At 45.0% G+C, this 18,492-nt stretch overlaps 1 protein-coding gene across 1 annotated transcript in view; it reads right to left on the bottom strand.

Annotated features, from left to right (window-relative positions):
- Positions 1 to 11,348, bottom strand: part of LOC129132389 (homer protein homolog 1-like) — a 233,871-nt gene extending 222,523 nt beyond the window's left edge. Inside the window, exon 1 of the mRNA XM_077193184.1 lies at positions 11,199 to 11,348. The gene's annotated coding sequence lies outside the window, so the exon portion shown is untranslated. The remainder of the gene's footprint in view (positions 1 to 11,198) is intronic.
- Positions 11,349 to 18,492: the final 7,144 nt, after the last annotated feature.

The following is an 18,492-nucleotide window of genomic DNA, read 5'->3' as shown; positions in this document are numbered from 1 at the left end:
AATGTTATCTACTTTAGGTTTCCACCTCCCTTTAAATGTAACCTTGGCACCTCTCCCGAGGCTCTCAGCAGGAGGCCCCCTGAGGTTTAGGGGCTCCTCCGGAGCTCCTAGAATAAAACCTTGGATTAACCCCTGCTAAGAGTTGGCCCTTTTATCCTCTACCGATGTCTCTAGCGTCTCTTCTGCTGCAAATGCGACTAGCCTAGCTGCCTTCAGTACCCTTGGGGCACAAGAGAGTGTGTCCCCGCTGTCGGCTGAGTCAGGGTTGCCCCCCTGCTGTCTGCTGAATCGGGGCTGCCCAGGGTTCCTGAGGGGCTTCCAGAGAGACGGAGACAGCTTGGCAAACACCGTGGGGGCCTGAGAACACCCCCCCCAGATCTCACAGACGGGGCTCAGACATTCTTTCAGACTGTTCACCAAAGCCCTTGGCCGGCAAGTTACCTCAGTGAGAACACACTCAGTTTTAATGAGTTGCTCTTCTGCGGATGAGACTGGTAGCTCTTGATACACCCCAAGAGTCAGTTTCAGGTAGAGGACATCATACCAGGACCATCCTCTTTCCTCTTCTACAGCTGGATTGGTAAGTTTACCTTTTTCTTGTTTTTCTCCCCTCTTTGGGAGGAGGGATGTTTTCCTGCCTTTGTTTTTACGGCTCTCTGAGGAGTGCCAAGTTTTTTCCTATTTTTGGCAGGCTGCCAGCTGCAGGTGTTTGTCTCTTTTCTCTCCCCCCCCTTCTACCTGGGTTGGTGAAAGTTATTTGAGATACAAAACTTTAAATCACAGCCACAATGGGTGTTAGGCTTTCTGTATATCATAAAGGTGTCTATTATCATCTTTTAGATTTTGTTAAGAGTGAGGAAATCCGATTTTCAAAAAGAGATGTTAAACAATTTGTTAGATGGCTGTTCCCTCATTTCCCTGATGTATCAGCTGAATATATTCATGTCTTGGCATTCTGGGACAAAACTGGCAATGAGTTATTGAGAGCAGGGAAGTCAGGTGATAAATCTCTGTCAAAATTTGCCTTTTTAGCTATGCAGATCAGAAATATTGTAAAATCCAAATCAGAAATGCAGGAACAGCCATCTGGAAGCAATTTGAACGCCTCTGCTTCCCAGAAACCCGATCCATCCCCCCCAAATTATATTCTCCCTCTCCTAGCCCTTTTTCCTCACCCCCAGCCTTGAGACGGGGCAATCTGAAGAAAGCTACACTTCCTAGCTTCCCTCAGAAGCTCCCAGTCTCTAATTCAGAGAGTTCTGGCCAAACTCCCCGGGATTCTACCCTTCCCCCTACTTCCCCAGTTCTCAATACCCCATCCCAAAAACCTTCAGCTCGTTTTGAGCCTCCTAATCCACCTCCGGAGCCTTCCCCAGAGGTCCAAGATGGCCGCGGCCACATGGTAGCTCCTGTTGTCTTCTTCTTCTCCCCATAATCCCTTTCACTTGTCCAACCCATTCAAGTCAGAAAACCCCTCCCCTGAAACCCTCCCTCCCAGCACCCTTCCTCTTCCTCTTCCTCTTCCTCTTCCTCTTCCTCTTCCTCCTCCTCCTCCTCCTCCTCCTTCTCCAGCTCCACCCCCCTCCACCCCCTCAGGGGCATGCCCATCAGCTGTCCCCTCCCTTCACCCGTCCCACACCCCACCCTCCAGCTCCCACGTCAGAGAAACCAGAGATGATGAGCCTGGGAGCCAGAACCCAGAAACAACACCAGTCCTCTCTGCAGCTCCTGTATCATACATATCGGATTTGAGAGGTGGAATTCAGCCGTATTGGACTCCTTTTTCCTTTCAATCTACCAAAGAACTAGTCAAAGCCCAAAAAGAATTTGATAGAAACAGTGAATATTTCAGAGGACTTCTTAAAGCTATGCTTTCTGCTAATGCCTTAACCCCTGCTGACATCAAACAGCTTTTTTCCTGCCTGTTATCCCAAACTTAATACCTCTTGTGGGAAGCAGCATGGAAAAAAGAAGTGAGAGCCAGTTTACCAGCCCTGTGGGCTGATGAGGTCACCACCACTGATGGTTATGGTAACATGATATGAGTAGACCATCTCTGTGGACAAGGGGAGTGGGGGGATGGAGCAAGTCAGGCAGAGGGCATTCCTAGAAAGGCTCTCAAAGAAAGTGTTAAAGCAGCTGAGAGAGCTTTCTACGGGTTGCGTCCTGATGTTCCATTTGAGAACTATTTGAAAATAACACAATCTTCATCTGAGTCCTTTTTGAGTTTTGTGGAAAGGTTGAGAAAAGCTGTGGACTTGCAAATTCAGAATGAAGGAGCCAGGATTGAAGTCCTCACCGAGATTGCTAAGCAAAATGCCAATGAGAAGTGTAAAGCTGCCATCCTGAGCTTGCCCCTCGATCCAACACCAACACTACAAGCAATGCTAGAAGTGTGTGCGAGGAAAGTTACCATCACTCCTGCTGATCAGGATGAGAGACCGAAACCACTGAGGAGGATTGCAGCTGCGGACGCCCCTGATCCACCATCCACCAGCCAGCTTCAGCGTGTCACGATGCCACAGGAGAAAATCTCCAACTCTAACCGACCCTGCCACCTTTGTGGGAAATTAGGGCATTGGATGCCCAACTGCCCTCTGAAAAAACAGTTTTTAGATTTTAAATACAATAAGCTTAAAGATCAGAATTCCCCAAAAGAGAACCTTCCAAAAAACTAGATGAAGAGCACTCTTTTTCCCGGCGCTATGACAAAAATAGGGTCAGTCCAATTCCAGCACGGGGAGGGGGGGAACATAAAACCAAGTTTAAGAGACCTACCTGTGCCAAGTCAGACACTTGCATTGGACAGGACAAAACATTCATTTAACTGCGACAATCCCAGACCAATTCTAACTACCAATTCTCCCCATAACCCTTTCAGATTGGCACTGACAGAGCCTCTCCATCTCAAGGACACTAACTGGCATTTCATAACTGTTAACCCTGAACAGCCAGGTACTTGGACACAGCTTTGCCAGAAACGTCACAGAAAATATGTCGTCCTTGGGGACACAATACACACACCCCAGGAAATTAACATTCCTCCGGGTCTCATATCATGAGACCTGAAGCAGTTTGTCATTTGGCTACACTGTACTCACCCACACGTGTACCTGCCCAAAGGCCAAATAATAGCCCAAGCCATCCCAGTGCCTGAGCCTCCATGGAACCAGGAGCAGGCAGACACCCTCAGAAATAAATTCCATCCCAACGTCTGCTGGACTCAGGTATTAGGAAGAGAAAAACCCAAGTTATCATGTGGGTTGCACCAGAATGGGGAGTACAAATCTATGCAAGGACTTCTAGATACCAGAGCAGATGTTATGATCATTCCCTCCAGGGAGTGGCCGTCACATTGGGAATTGCAAAACGTGGCAGGACACGTGCAAGGTGTAGGGGGCATCCAATTAGCAAGACAATCAAAAAGCGTTGTCCAAATTGAGGGACCAAAGGGCAAAGTGGCTTCCATACGCCCATTTGTTTTAGACTACACAGAACCCCTCTGGGGCAGAGATCTGATGGTCCAGTAAGGAACCACAATTGACATCCCAGAAACCCCACAGGTTTTTCGGGCGGCGGCCACTGAAGAGTGCTCTACCCAAAAGCTGATTTGGAAAACTGATTCTCCAGTGTGGGTAGAACAGTGGCCGCTCAACAAAGAAAAATTAAAGGCGCTTGAACAGCTCGTAGAGGAGCAGCTAAGAAAGGGTCACATCATGGAGACCACATCACCATGGAACTCCCCTGTCTTTGTCATTAAAAAACCCAACAAAGACAAGTGGCAACTCCTCCATGACCTCCTTCAAATCAACAACGTTATTGAAGACATGGGCTCTCTCCAACCAGGGATGCCGTCAGTGACCATGCTCCCACAGAATTGGAATTTAGCTGTGATTGACATCTGTCACAATCCGTCCTTACAGATGTGTTTTGTGATGGTTTGTGGATTGATCTCAGGGTGCAAAAAACCAACATGGCACAGGGGATTTGCAGTAATAATCAAAACAAATGCACCTTTATTAAATGACCACAGCAAAATGCGATAGAGAGATTAAGGAAGAGAAAAATATAGAGAAAGAGAGAGAAAGGAGAGAAAGAGAGAGAAAAAGAGGGGGATATAGCTACCAAATGTAGAGACGAAGTCCTTTGGTCCAGTCCAGTCAAGGATCTGCCTGTTACATCGGGGAGATCTCAGAGGCGCAGTTCATCTGGACCCCAATTATACTCTTTCGATGGGGGAAGGGGGAATGGATTTTGCAACCGAATCAAAGGTAATTTATTGTATCTTCGGGGGGAAAGAATGGTGTTTGGAAAAGGGGTACACACAGTCCATGTTTGGCAGTGGGCGAGAGCCATTGTTTTCGTGGTCCACTGCCTGCACCTGAAACATCCATCTTGCTTTGGGCAGCTTTCCTTCCCCCCCGCACACCTCCCCTGGGTTGGGGGTTTCAGTCCCAGCCCCGGGAAGAAGGTGAGAGGGAGCCTTCTCACATAGGGATTTCATGTCTCAGTCTCTTGATGAAGAGGCTTCTTACATCTCAGTCTGTCTGTCACGATGGTTGTTAAGCAGGTGAGGGTCTTCTGTGGGAGACCACCCGAAACTCAGGAGAAGTCCAGCCAGGCCAAGAGGTGGGACAGCTTCCAAGGCTACTGTTGCAAAAAGGGCACGGTGCCCCCTTCTTCTTCTCATTGGGCTCAATGTAGCATACAGCAAACAACACCTGTGAAAACAATAACTTAGCAATGCTCTCAGGTCGCGGGGCCTTGTTGGCATGTGACTTTCTCCTTCAGAGCCAGAGATTTTAGACAGGGGGGTTCTTCTCTTCAGTGGTCCCCAAATGACGATCGTGAGGCAGATGAGAGATATTTCGGACAGACTCTCACAACATCAGACTGTTTTTCAAATTCCCCTGCATCCTGACGATGCCCCTTGTTTTGCCTTCTTGGTTCCCACCATTAACCGAGAAGCCCCAATGAAGAGATACCACTGGAAAGTACTCCCACAAGGTCTCAAAGTCAGTCCTGTGATTTGCCAGCGGTACGTCTCTTCCTTGCTGTCCCCAGTCTGTGTAGCTACAGGAGATTCCATCATCCTGCACTACATGGATGACATCCTGGTGTGTGCCCCAACAGATGACATGCTTACTCACACACTTGACCTGACAATCAATGCATTGGTTGCTGCAGGGTTCGAGCTCCAGGAAGAAAGATTTAAAAGATGCCACCTTGGAAGTACCTGGGTCTGGAAATTAGAAAGCGGATATTGTGACGCAAAAATTAGCCATCAAGAACAACATCAAAACCTTAGCAGATCTCCATCAATTGTGTGGGTCTTTAAACTGGGTAAGACCTTGGCTAGGCATTTCCACCGAGGACCTAGCCCCCCTATTCAATTTGTTAAAAGGGGGTCTGGAAGCCCCTCAGGAACCCTGGGCAGCCCCGATTCAGCAGACAGCAGGGGGGCAACCCTGACTCAGCCGACAGCGGGGACACACTCTCTTGTGCCCCAAGGGTACTGAAGGCAGCTAGGCTAGTCGCATTTGCAGCAGAAGAGACGCTAGAGACATCGGTAGAGGATAAAAGGGCCAACTCTTAGCAGGGGTTAATCCAAGGTTTTATTCAGGAGCTCCAGGGAGCCCCTAAACCTCAGGGGGCCTCCTGCTGAAAGCCCCGGGAGAGGTGCCAAGGTTACATTTAAAGGGAGGTGGAAACCTAAAGTAGATAACATTTTACTAACCAATAAGAAAAATTAAGGTATGGATACTGAGAAATGGACATTTAGGTCAGCATATGGAGAAACACTTGGGGGGTTGACTCCTAGCCTCTGGCTAATCACTCGACGTCCTAGACCGAAAGTTCTAGATGGAGGGGATGGGATGCTGAGTGATTGACAGAGAGCCAGGGTGGGGATTTGGGGATGATCTCAGCAAAGGAAAGGGATTACACAGGTAGAGGGAGGGGGTAAAATCTGGGGTAAACCATTTGGGAAAAATACGGGGATACAAAAATCTATTACAAAGTATTACAAAGTATAAAAACACACTACAACACTGTGTGAGACACTGGAAGGATTGCTGGCTCCAAACATTTCAGGTGCATGTGTAGGGGAAGGGGCAGGTCAGGTCTTGCTCTGGTGAGGCAATGCCCTGCTCCGCACACCCCATCCCCCTGTCGGGTCCGGCTGTTTGTCTCTGCCCCGACACGGGTAGAGTGGTTCTTTGGTGGGCGCGATGCAAAGGACGAGTCTGGACTCTTCAGCTTTCGGTCTTCAGGTTGTTTATTATTTCTTATCTACAAAATTTTTCTGTCTGCCCAACAGAGGTCTGATCTGCAGGCAGTCACAGGCACTCTCTGACCACCCACGGGGCGGTCATGTCCTTTTATACTAAAACCTACGTATACAATATTTACCTTTATTTCCCAATGCTTTTCGCCCATGTTGGCAAGTGCACCTTCACCAGAAACCAATCTCTAAGTGCCAACATCATCACAGGAGATGGAGGACAAGAAGAAGAAAGAAGAAGGACAAGACACGCCCCGATCTCTCCATCTTGTCTCCATAACCCCCCTGTACCAAAAACCTTAAAATCTATATCTCACCCTCTAAATGTGTCTCTTTTACACCTTTTACTCTAAAGTGATTCTCTTGTCCTCAGACTCTTGTTACTTCTGTGGATGGATCAAAATCAAGCCACCAAGCACTCTTGGCAACATTCCAGGGTTTTCGAGACCCCCAAGGGTTCTCCTGGCATCTCTGGACATCGGGAACGATGTGCTGAGATCCCACATCCCCCCAGGGCTATATCCCAACCCCTGCCCTGGCTGCCAATCCCTGGCACACTGGAGGCAATGCTCCCCACTCCACCCCTGAAGCCGCAATCTAGCCCCAGAGTGGCCATATGACCAGAAGTCCTACCTGGAGGAAGAGCCCAGGAAAGCCAAAAGGTACATAACCCAGAACATGAGGAGAGCAGTTCCTGACCCTACCTTTCCTTGGATTATAAATCAGCTGAGACACTACTGCAACCTAGGAGTGGTAGCTATATTCATTCTTTTCCATATCTTTTCTTTCTCTCTCTTTTCCTTCTTCTAATTCTCTCCTCTCAGAGTTTTTAGTAACTTAAGATTGTATGGGCTTGGAGTTTGCTAAATTGAATAGATTAAGTTAGTGTTTTGTGAAATGTTTTATGTTGATTGAATGCTGCTCTAAACTTTTACCAAAATTCTCTGATTTTCTGAAGTTGCCAGCAAAGATTTTTTTCTTGTTTTGTCCTCTTGAGAATATCTTGTTGGTATTTCTCCCATGCATCTAACTCAGGTCGCATAAAAAACTGTAAGCCCTTTTAAGAGGGTCATCAAGCCAGTTTTCAGGGCCTTATACACTGCATGTCGTAAATACCATGGACAATGAGAATGGACTGCTCCGGTTATACTGGTCATGAACCAAATTATCTCAAGCCATATCCTGGGGGATGGTCAGTGGCCACTGAAATAATAATTGCATTTGTATATAGCTATATGTCTATAGCTGAAAGATAATAATTTGGGCATTAGGGAGATGATAAGGGGGGGGATAATGTCCTGGGTAACCCAAAATGCTATTGTATTACATATCTATCTGTTCCCAAAATTGTTACTGTCTTTTTAAGACTCAGTGGGCCAAAATGGAACTGCAGGGCCAGCAGGTGCAAGTCTTTTAAATATTGTGGTTGCTCAGGCATCAGGCTCTTGCTCTTTTCCTTTTGTTCTTGCAGAGAGAGAGAGAGAGCTGAGGCAGTACAGGCAGAGGCTCCCCTTGGTTTTCTTTTGGGTTTTTCCCAAGGGAGTTACTTCAGGCAGATTTTCCAAGAGGTTGTGTTTCACGGTCCTAGACTGCTCCAAGGTAAATGCCACAAACACCTGTCTACAGCCGTGACATTGCACTGAAAAGAATTGAACAGTCTCGCTCCATACGGTTGTTTCAACCAGCCAGCAGTGCCAGGTCAAAGCAGGAAGGCACAGAGTCTGAGTCACCCTAGCCAGCTGCCTGCTGCTTCTGCCAAGGAGAAGACAAAGTCCCTCCATGAGTTCCAGCTGCTGACCGAGTTCCAACTGCTGGAGTGTTTCTGCTGCCTTTCTCATCAGAGCTGCTGCCACCAGAGAGATAACAGGGGCATTTCACTGGTTTTGGACTCCAGGTTTTCTTTTTGTTTTGTCCTTGTTTGCTGTTGGTTATTGTTTGGGGGAAGAGGGAGATTTTTGTATTTGCAGATGTTCAGTATTCTGCATTGGGTTTTCTTTTTTCTCTCTTTGTTCTCTTTCTCCACATGTAGCTGGAAGAGCGGGGAGGGCTGCTGCCATCTTTTTTTTTTTCTCTCCACACACAGTGTTCTGTGGAGGGTGCCATCTTGGGGCCCCCTCCTCTCTCCAGCTGAAGTTGCCAGGGTTTTTTTCCCCCCTTCTTGAATATGTTGTCACAAAGGTGCACTGTCACTGACTGGCTCAGCCTTGGCCAGCAATGGGTCCATCTTGGAGCCAGCTGGCATTGACTTTATTGGATCCGGGGGAAGCTTCTAGCAACTTTTCATAGAAATCACTCCTGTAGCCCCCCTGAAACAGAGTGGAAATTTACCAGGGTGGAAATCTATAGGTGATATTTTTGCCCGACGTCCGGGAGAAATGATGATGAGGACTCCATCTTATCAGAAGGCTAATTAATTACTTTATTATACTTTATTATTCTATACTATATTACACTATATTACATTACATCTAAACTGAATCTGCCAAGCACTCAACTGCCCTACATCTCGGGACTGTCAGCCGACAGTCCCGACACACACACATGGATTCAATTGGTCAATAAATCAAAACACTCACACCAGAATCCAATTACCAATTCCCTTCAGGTAAACAATCTTCCACAATGCATTCCGCTTGTGAACAACACAGGCGCAGCAAATGAGATAAGAATTGTTTTGATCATTCTTTTCTCTGCTTCTCTCACTGCTTCTCTCAGGTTCAGAGAATGTGAATCCCACAGAAATCCATTTCAGATTTAGGTGAAATGTGCTGTTTAAAAAAAACTGCCTCAGCTGAAGGAAAAATGCAAGAGAGATAAGAGGGACCCCTTGAACTTAGACAAAAACCAAAGTTGAGGCTGGGGAGACAGGGCAAGATGACTCAGAAGTTCTTTCTGTACTTTGTAATAAAAAAAATTAGCTGCAAGTGTAATGGGAAACCAGTAAAATGAATATGTATGAACCTATTGTGAAATTCTATGCATATGTATCAGTAAGGGGGATAAAAAAGGATCTGGAGTTCTCAGGGGTGCGCATGTCCTTTAAGTGGACAACGATCCCCACATCCATCCAGCGATCCCCACATGCATCCAGCACTGTAATAAACATACCGGCTTTACAACTTTTACAAAGTTGTGGAGTTTTTTTTCTTTCCACAAATCACCCCCACCCCCAAAACCTTGCCACACAAATCCAATACACTCTCAGACTTTACTTACTGCACACTGAGTGGACATATACATAAGTTGCTATAACTTACTGTCTTTCTGCTCAGCATCTGAGCCACTGCAAGTGAACAGACCCATGCATGTCATTTAGCAAATTAATGTTTTTCAGTTCTGAATAAATAGCCAAGAAATCTCTGTGAATACTACTAGGGTCTAGGAAAGTATTTTAGTTCCAACCATTGTGAATTGACACATCTCCATAAGTTAAAGTCTCCTGAAAGGATTATGTGATTACACTGTGTACATTAATGTCCCTACTGCAGAAATTTCTGACATGTCATTTGTAAAGTTACTGCTTTTATACACACTTGACTTAGAACCTAAGAAATAGTCAAATATTTTCTCCCAGTCTTCTAAATTAATTTCTTAAACAAGGTTTTTTACAATAGCAGCTCAACACATTATCTTTCCTAATAAAAAAAAAAGAACAAAAAAAACCACCAAAAAACAAGCCAATAAAAAAAAAACCCAACCCAACTGAGTTTTGATAAAAGCTTACCATGGAAAGCTTTATTAGGAGGGAATCACCACATTCTCTACAGCAAAAATTGGAAAATTATATAACAGAGGTCTGGTGGAAGAGGTCTCCGCCCAGAGCAGTGGGGTTGAAACTTGATGATCTTTAAGGTCCCTTTCAACCCAAACCATTCTGTGCTATGATTCTATGATTTACTAAGTGATTATGGGCTCTAAATGCATCTTTCATAATCCTGAAGCCAATGATATTGATAACAGTATTGAATGTTGTCCTAGGGTGACATTATGATGCTTGTATCCCCAGTCGGGTGTTCTGTTTATGCTGGATATTATATTCTGTGCCTTCAAGACTGGCTCTGAGAGTGAAGTCAGCACGAAGAAGCAGCATGGAGTTTTGTTATCAGCCTGCTCTCACTCCTCCACTGTGTTGTCTGGGCACGGACGGGGCAGAACACAGTGCTCAGTTGTTTTTTAGTTAGTTCAGCTAGCTGAGGCAGAGAAGTTCCCTGGACTGTTTTTCTTTCCCTTTTTTTGGAACCGTTCGAACCTGCTCTGGACTGGGACCCGGGGAAACACCGAGAGCTTGCACTTTGCAGCCTGCCAAGGCCTACTCTGGGCAGCAGCCTTTCCCAGCGCCGGAGGGACTGATAACAGAGCAACCACCCCCAGGAGAGATTTTCTGAATTTGTCATCTCTTCAGAGCAACGAATGAGTTTTGTCATCTGGTATTGTTCATTTTGTGTGCTGGGGAGTGCTTTGCCTGTTAAATAAACAGGTTTTTTCCACTTGTCTCCAAGGAAATTCTTCCTGAACTGGTTGGGGGGAGGGGCTGTGTGAGTTTGCTTTCTTTCCCCTTTTGGAAGTTTTCTCCCAAATTTGCCCTAAACCAGGACAAATAAGGAGATGAAAACAGGTTATTGTAACCCTAATTGTACTTTTTAGTGCATCTCACGGGGAATACTTTCTTAGACTGCTCAGTATATTAAGTAACAGGTCATTGCTTAAATTCAGCAAAAGATTTATCAAAGTAAATATGAATGCATGGAAAATAGTATTTTTCAATAAACACCTAAAAATTATAATGAAGTAATGCAACCATTTTAACATTTCCATAATGTTACTGAACAAAAGCATCTCATAAGATACATGAAGGACATTAGACTGGAAAATAAAAAAGCCAATCAGCAAGCAAATTCTCAAAATTAAAGCTTACCTTTGAGCCATCTAAACTGATTATCCTGTAGACATTTCTTGTGCTGTCATAGAAGTAGGATACAGTAACAGCATGCTTGCTGGTGGGAACCCAGTTCTTCTTAGTGTTTGGGTCAATCTGGAAGACATGAGCTCGGGTGCTGAAGATGGGTTTTTCCCTGAAGGATAGAGAGTAAAAGTAATTAATCTGATTTGTATGTAATACTGTTGCACACAACTTATCTGTCAGTTGTTCCCACTGAAATGTACACATTTCACTTTACATGATAATTTTTTCCTAAGGACTTATGTATGTGTTCCTGCACAGGGCAGGCAAGTGCATTAATATACATTTAAAGCAAAATGCAAACCTTCTAAAGCAAAAATCAGCACCCAGCTGTAGAGTCATATAAAGACAGCTACCTCTTAATATTGATTCAGCCCTGTCCCACAACCTACCCAGTCCTCACCCTCCATCTATCCCTTTAAACTGCTGGGCATCAATACATGGTTAGCTTCATCTTGTTACACTGCATGTTGCAGGATGTGTACTACTTCAAACACCCATCTTCTCAAAAATCTTTTAATACCCTGATTATTCTAAATTAATGTGTCATGGTTTAACCCCAATTGGCAATTAAGTACCACACAGTTGCTTGTTTACATTCCCCACACAGCCTGGTGGAATGGGGAAGAGAATCAGAAAAAAAGAAAGTAAAACTCATGAGTTGAGATAAGAACAATTTAATAATTGAAAAAAAGTAAAATATAATATTAACAATAAAGACAGAGAGAGAGAGAAAACCCAAGAAAAACAAGCGATGCACAATACAATTGCTCAGCATCCTCTGACTGATACCAAACCCACAAACCCATCCCCGAACTACGATCACCTTCTGGGTAACTCCCTCAGTTTATACACTGGGCATGATGTTTTATGGTAAGGAATATCCCTTTGGCCAGCTTGGATCAGCTGTCCTGGCTATGGTCCCTCCCAGCTTCTTGTGTAGCTCCTCACTGATGGAGCATGAGACACTGAAAAGCCCTTGACTCAGCATAAGCAGTACTCAGCAACAACCATATGTATTATCAACATTATTCTCAAACTAAATCCAAAACATAGCACTGTACCAGCTACTGAGAAGAATATGAGCTCTATCCCAGCTGAAACCAGGACACAACTTTAACTCATAACCTCAAACTGAACTGGCTGATCCAATCCAATTATTCTAAAACTAACAATAATTAGTTAGGAACATGTGGTGTGAAACTCTCACTCTTTGGAGCTTCACATCTAAACATTTTACTAGCAACAGTAAATATGTATAACATGCATGGTTCAAAATTAACTGCTTAGCAAATAAAATCACTTAAGGTAAAAAAAAATTACTGTACTTTGGAATTTACAACTTATTTTTCCACATGATCTGTACCAAGTGTATTGGTTTGTCATGGCCTGGTTTCTGGTAGCAGGGGGGCAACAAAGATGGCTCCTTTGGGAAGCTAGTGGAAGCTTCCCACCATGACTGGCAGAGCCAATGGCTGATGTCTCTGAAGATGGACATGGTGCTGCTGGCCAAAACTAGGCCAATGAGAGAGGTTGGTAACGCCTCTGTGATGACATATTTAGGAAGAAAATCAAAACAAAATCACACAGGTTTTGCTTCTAGTCAGAGAAGAGGAGGAGGTGAGAACATGTGAGGGAAAACAACATGGCAACATCAAGACCAGTAGAGAAGGAGGGGGAGGAGGTGGTCCAGGCATTAGAGCCAAGATTCCTCTGCAGGCCATGGTGATTACCATGGCAAAGCAGTCTGTCCCCCTTCAGCCCATGGGTCCACGGGGAATGCAGTGCATTCCCCCCACAGCCCATGGGGGGGTGCTCAGCCAGAGTGGGTGGATGCCTGGAGGAGGCTGTGATCCAGTGGGAGACCCCATGGAGAGAGGGGGCCCCTGCTTCCAGGCTGCAGCAGCCTGTCCTTGGAGGACTGCAGCCCATGGAAAGAGAGACCCATGTCGCAGCAGTTTTGGGAAGACTGTCTGCCTGTGGGAGGGGCTCACGTTGCAGCAGGTGTGGTTTGGGAGGACCGCTGCTTGTGAGAGTGGACCTATGCCAGAGAAGTTCATGGAGAACTGTCTCCTGTGGGAGGGACCCCACAGTCTCACAGAGGAAGGACTCCTCTCCCAGAGCAGTGGAAGAAAATTTCAGTGATAAACTCACCAAAACCCCTAGGCCCTGTCTTCCTGCGCTGTCAGTGCGAAGGGGGGAGGGGCTAGGGGAGAAATAGTGTTTTAAGGGCTTATTTTACTTCTCATTATCCTCCTCTGATTCTGTTAGTAATAAATTCACTTTTCAACCTTACGTTGAGCCTTTTTTGCCCTGGAAGTATTTTCTCCCGGTCCTTATTTCACTCATTAGGCCTTTGTTATTTTTTTTCCCTTTATCCCTCTGTGGAAACGTGATTGGCTGGGATAAATGGTGGTTTAGCCTCAGGAGCATATACCAAAGGCATTAACCTGAGACCATGGGAAACAGGATACTGTAAAAGCCAGGTCATGGCGAGTAGAATGTGGTCATGGGAATTAGTAGTATGCGAATAGAACTATCCTATATTTGGTCAGGTTTCTGGTTCTTGTTCTCAGATGGTTCAGACCCTGTTACAAATAAGGTCAATGTCCTAGGGTGACGTTATGATGCTTGTATCCCCATTCATGTGTTCTGTTCATGCTGGATATTATGTTCTGTGCCTTCAAGACTGGCTCAGAAGAGTGAAAGTTTTGTTTTGGTTTCTTATCAGCCGCTCCCCCACAGCTGGTGGGACACAGAGATGGGGCAGTACATAGTGCTGCTTTTGCTTTTTTGCTTTTGCTTTTCGCTTTGCTCTTGCTTCTTGCTTCTGCTCATTAGCTAGTTTAGCTAAACAGTCCAAATTTCTTCCTGGACTGTTTCTCCTTTCCTTTTTTTGGACCTACTCGAACCTGCTCCAGACTGGGACCTGGGAACACCAAGAATTTGCACCCTGTGGCCTGCAGCAGCTATCCCCAGCGCCAGAGGGATTGATAACAGAGAGACCACCCCCAAGAGAGACTTTCTGAATTTGTCATCTTTTTCAGAGCGGTAAAAGAGTGGTGTCATCTGGTATTGTTCATTTTGTGTGCTGGGGGGTGCTGTGCCTGATAAATAAACAGGTTCTTTCCACTTCTCTCCAAGGAATTCTTCCCGAACCGGTTGGGGGGAGGGGCTGTGTGGGTTTGCTTTCTGGAGGGGCCCCCTTTTGGAGATTGTCTTCCAAATTTGCTCTAAACCAGGACAGTCATGTTCTGAGTTTGCGTCTATGATTGGACTCTTGACCTCAGAAGACTCCTATACCTTGTTGCGTTTGCCATGCCCCCCATTAAAGTCTTTATGTTTTGGACAAGGCCACCATCATACCTGTTCCTTATTTTGCCAGTTCCCCCTGACTAAGCTGAACTATGGGTCACAGCAAGCAAAGCAAAGACTGCGATGGTGGGGGGGGAGGAGAATGAGTGAGTGACTCTCGTGGGTGCCTGGCATTGGGCCAGCGTCAAACCACAACACCAAGACATACAGGATTGCATAGAAATCTAAAAATATTTACGTGTCACTAAGATGGCTGTAATTTTAAATTTAGCTGCATTTTACTGACAAATAGATTGCTGTATTCTTCAGGGAATGCTGCCATCATCAAATCCCAAAGATATTAAGTACCAGAATTTGAAGTTGAGTTTATCTTTGAAGGTTTTTGAACTCTTTTGTTTTCTCCCATTTCCAGATGTGAAGAAACATATCCTTTGTCCCTGCCTTCATCTCCCTTTAAGTAAGAAGTAAATTCTTAATACATTTTTCTTCCTAAAATAAAAGCAAAGAAAAAAAATAGGACTTGGGGTACTCATTGTCAAAGGGTTTCAATCTGGCCTCATTACAAAGGGGTACATGTGAACTCTCAGAAACATGCTTGGCAGCAAGAGCAGCCGCAACCAGTTGATTTCAGTAGCAGAATCATATTATTCAGCTAGCAGTTAAGGCTTCTGGAGGCCCATATATCAGAAGATGTGATGTTCTCCTGTGTTGGATATTAGATGCAATACAGATCAGACTAATGAGAGCACTGTTTCAGTGAAAGCTAAAGGCAGAGGAAGGTAGGCCAGGGGAATCAGTGCACGTTAGTCCTCCATACAAATGTCACTGTACCCTTAGCATCAACACATCTTCTCCCTCTAAATCACCAAGCTATAGGAGGTTGGGTAGCTGTTTTCCTGATTCCAATCCCTTGCACAAACACAAAGGTTATGCAAAGGTGACTTTTATAGCCCTTTTGTTTAACATAACATTTACACTAATTCTTATCACTCTTCTGAGTCTCGACAATCACTTCTTCAGTCACACCTAAACTTTAGTTCTTGTCTTCAATATTAGATACATTTTCCATTTACCTCCCAATTAAGCATACCCAAATGTAATTTGAGGCATATTAGCACAACAGAACCAGTTCATTAAGTCTGGAAAGGTAAAGAGCCCATCAAAACAAAAGTCATAGAAGCCTGACTATTATTTGAATGAATATCGATATTGGAAGAAGAAAATAAAGGCTCTGAACACATTAACTAAAAAGACAAGAACTGAATCACAGATGTGTGGTTAATGAATACACGTTTGACCAAAATTACCATTCAGCTGTCACAGCACAGTATGTCATATAACTGAGTCTTTCAACATGTCAGAGGTGTGATGCGTTTTGTCTAGTATAGAGTTAATTTTCTTCACAGTAGCTAGTATGGGACTATGCTTTGGATTTTCCCTGAAAACAGTACTGATGATGATGCCTAAAGATTTTTAGGTTTTTTAATATTTTTGTAACTTTGTAGATTTTTAATACATAGTTTTATGGCTTTTAGAACTTTCTTACCCTTTTTCACACTTTAGAACAAACAGTAGCTATGTCATATTATTGAAATTCTGTTTAGTCTTATTTTCAAGAAAATAATTTCTAACAAGGACACTGTTTTGCACCAGAACTTAGGAGACATAACAAGAAATAGGGCAAAGAAGCCCCTGGAGAGTCTCCAAGGGGCAGACCCAGGGGTGGGTTACAAGGGCAAGTGTTCTATTGGATGCATCTGCTAGATATACTAATTATTTAATCTTATAGAAATTGTAGAAATCCTGTACCATGTGTGTGCATAGCTATATTTTGTACACCTGAAAGCCTTCATTAAAGAACTGCTTTTTATTGTGGGATCTCAGCACATCGTTCCCGATGTCCAGAGATGCCAGGAGAACCCTTGGGGGTCTCGAAAACCCTGGAATGTTGCCAAGAGTGTTTGGTGGCTTGATTTTGATCCATCCACAGAAGTAACAAGAGTCTGAGGACAAGAGAATCACTTTAGAGTACAAGGTGTAAAAGAGACACATTTAGAGGGTGAGATATAGATTTTAAGGTTTTTGGTACAGGGGGGTTATGGAGACAAGATGGAGAGATCGGGGCGTGTCTTGTCCTTCTTCTTTCTTCTTCTTGTCCTCCATCTCCTGTGATGATGTTGGCACTTGGGGATTGGTTTCTGGTGAAGGTGCACTTGCCAACATGGGCGAAAAGCATTGGGAAATAAAGGTAAATATTGTATACGTAGGTTTTAGTATAAAAAGACATGACCGCCCCGTGGGTGGTCAGAGAGTGCCTGTGACTGCCTGCAGATCAGACCTCTGTTGGGCAGACAGAAAAATTTTGTAGATAAGAAATAATAAACAACCTGAAGACCGAAAACTGAAGAGTCCAGACTCGTCCTTTGCATCGCGCCCACCAAAGAACCACTCTACCCGTGTCGGGGCAGAGACAGACAGCCAGACCCGACATTTTATATTGCTACTTTAATATTGTTTGGAAAAGTTTTTCTTCTGATTCTGGGCAACAGGGATACAAGAATGTTTTCATTATTGCTGAGCAGCGCTCATACAGAGTCAAGGCTTTTTCTGCTTCTCACACCACCAGTGAGTAGACTGGGGGTGCACAAGAAGTTGGGAGGAGACACATCCAGGACAGTTGACCCCAAAGAGATATTCCATACCATATGACATCATAATCAGCATATAAAGCTTGGGGAAGAAGGAGAAAGGGGGGAACATTCGGAGTAATGGTGTTTGTCTTCCCAAATAACTGTTAAAACATGATAGAGCCCTGCTGAACACAAGATGGAGATGGCTGAACATTTGCCTGCCAATGGGAAGTATTGAATATATTCCTTGTTTTGCTTTGCTTGCATGTACTGCATTGCTTTACCTCTTGAACTGTCTTTATCTCAACTCATGCGTTTTTTCACTTGAACTCTTTGGATTCTCTCCCCCATTGGACTCAAGGGGGAGTGAACAAGCAGTTGTGTGATGCTTAGTTGCCAGCTGGGGCTAAACCAAGACAATAGGTTACGATTTTCATACATAAAAGGTAGACAAAAACTATACAATTAAAGCAAGCATGAGTGTCCTGGTTTGAAAAGGAAGTGAGTTTTTTGGAATGCTGTGGTCAAACCAATAGGTGCTCAGATTTGAATATTGGCACCTGGTGTGGCCACTGAGGACATGGATACGCCTCCGAGAACACAGGGGGTTAAAAGCAGGGAACTCCCAGGGGGAAGCTCTCTTGGGTTCCGGTGGTCCGTGAAGGAAGTAAGACCTCCCCTGCCCAACTGTAGGCTGGGTGGGGGAGGGGAAGCCATGCGGCCGGGTGAGGTAGGCCGGAGCCTTGGACAGAGAAGGGAGGTGAAGGCCTTTGCAGGATGGAAGGGTGGAGGAGCACCGAGAAATATTGGGCAGCCACCTCCTCCCTGCCGCCCCCCCCCCGCCCCGCTGAGAGAGAGAGCTGGTGCCTCTGCCACCCTGAAATTGGATAGCATGGCCAGCCGAGATGGAGAAGGGGGGAGGGTGTGGTGAGAAGGTGCCTGGCAGGGCCGTTTTTAGAGTTCTCGACAGGCAGAGCCTGAGATTTTTACCCCTTTCCTTGGATGATGGAAACCTTACAAATGCTGATCCTCCTGGAGTTGAATGAGAAGAGAGACAGAGATGAGAAAAGAGGAAATGGGCCACAAGAGAAGTTGAGAAGAATCTTGGGTGGGAAGAGATGATGGAGTGGCCTTTGGCTGGACTTTTCTTGTATAGCCATGCACAGAACCATTTTTCCTGTGACACAGAGACTGCATTTAGGGGGAGGCAATGGCTTGGAGCCAAGAGAGTGCAGTGATGTTATTTGAAAGAGTGCGTGAACAGAGACGACAGGTGAGGAGGGTGGTGGTGTCCTCCATCTTCA

Source organism: Agelaius phoeniceus, chromosome W (assembly GCF_051311805.1).
Source record: "Agelaius phoeniceus isolate bAgePho1 chromosome W, bAgePho1.hap1, whole genome shotgun sequence".
In the NCBI taxonomy this organism is placed as follows: Eukaryota; Metazoa; Chordata; class Aves; order Passeriformes; family Icteridae; genus Agelaius; species Agelaius phoeniceus.
This window is presented reverse-complemented; position numbering and strand designations above follow the sequence as displayed.